The sequence below is a fragment of the Triticum dicoccoides genome, chromosome 2B (genome assembly GCF_002162155.2).
Source record: "Triticum dicoccoides isolate Atlit2015 ecotype Zavitan chromosome 2B, WEW_v2.0, whole genome shotgun sequence".
Lineage (NCBI taxonomy): Eukaryota > Viridiplantae > Streptophyta > Magnoliopsida > Poales > Poaceae > Triticum > Triticum dicoccoides.
In genome coordinates, this window is record NC_041383.1 from 34,716,342 (window position 1) to 34,718,145 (window position 1,804).

The following is a 1,804-nucleotide window of genomic DNA, read 5'->3' on the forward strand; positions in this document are numbered from 1 at the left end:
CACAACGGCTGGCCATACGGGATGGGAGATTCATGCAGATCAGATATATATGCATGACAAGGAGATGCACGCATAAAAAAATGAGCAGATATATGCATGACAAGGAGATATATGCATGAAAAATGAGCGAGCTCTGTGCCACTGTGATGTGATATGTACAGCTCTCTCTCTATATATATTTCCTCCGAGATATCACTTCTTCACCACTTGGTAATTTTGGTATAATATCCTTCGCTTTCTCCAAATTTAACAATTGTGAGATTTTGGAGGAGACCAAATCCGGACCAATGCTTCCATTTGCTTTTATCTTATAGCAGTTAGAATACAAGCAATATGAATTCAAAGTCCATTACAGACTAAAAATGAAGCCAACTTATTTCTCGATGGTGACGGACATGTTGCCGCTGGTAATGATGTTTTTGGTGATGACGGTGGGCAGTTCGACGTTCTTGCCCTTCTTGGGGGTCAATCTGTAGTAGCAAAACTAGAGGATCAGCTGGATGAGGCCGAAGATTGTACCGAGGTCATTGGGGATCTGCAAAGAATTTAAAGAGGACATAACTGTTAGAAAGATCCACGCTAAGGAATTCTTGATTGTATTTCTGGCTGGGTTTGCGACTTCTTATTCTGATGTGTATGTATATGTGTATGTACATACCGTTACATAGATGTGAAACTTATGAGCGCATAGCCTGTCCAGCAGCAGCCGCTGAGGAAGTTCACCAGCGGCAGGAAGAATGGCATGTACTCCACACTGTTGGTCCTAATCACTTTGCCCTGCAAGCAAGCAGTACAATATTACTACTTTCATCTTAATATTTTGAGTCATATTTGTAGACTCGTTAGTTGGTTAAAGCGTCCGTAATTAACAAGCAGCCTGAGCTAGTAATTCACCCTGTACAGGAAGTTTACCTTTGAGGTAGAAATAAATCGTAGGCTTTTGTGATTAAACATATATGATGTAGCATCTTGTACAAGAACTTGGGTGTATGAGAGGTGAACAACATAATTCGGACGTTTTCTTTGAACAGGGTTTTCGCGTGAACGTTCAAACATGAAAGGTGGGTGCATGTTTTAGATGGACATATATTTTCAAGCAGAATCAACAATGAACAAGGTGTACTACTTCTTATTTTTACAGCCAAAACACGGGCACTCGGCAAGTAAAGAATGCCGAGAGTAACACTCGCAAAGGGAATAAGTCAGCAAACACACGACAATGCCAACAGTATTGCTCGGCAAACAGGCCATACTCGGCAAAGGCACTATTTGCCGAGGGCCATCCGGCCACACACGGCAACACTACAAAAAAAAGACATGTCCGTGACATTTTAGGTCGAACGAATTTTTTTTTCTTTCATGCTTATGACACTTCTATAACGATAATTTTGAAAAAACCCGGTATCATCATAGATGTGGCGGGCTCCTACTTCTATGATAAAAAAATATGACAGAAAATGGGCTTTTCGTCATGGGCGGGCCGGAGATGCAGCTGCATGACATTCTTTGGACCGTCCATGACGGAAAAAACCATGGTATAAGCGAGGGCGAGAATTTTTTTGGGGAGTTCCCGGTTACGGTGGGTGGTCGGGGGCCGAGCAATGCGCGTTTCTCTCGTACATGTACACGCGTGTGTGCGAGGCATTGGGCTCTAACTGAACCCGAGCGAGACGTTGGGCTCTAACTGAACCCGAGTGATTGCACTAGCTACGTTACCGAACCCGAGCGATCGATCCCTTGCTGTTAAATGAACCCGAGTGATTTTTTCGCTACTGCTGCTAACTGAAGCCGACCGAACCCTGCT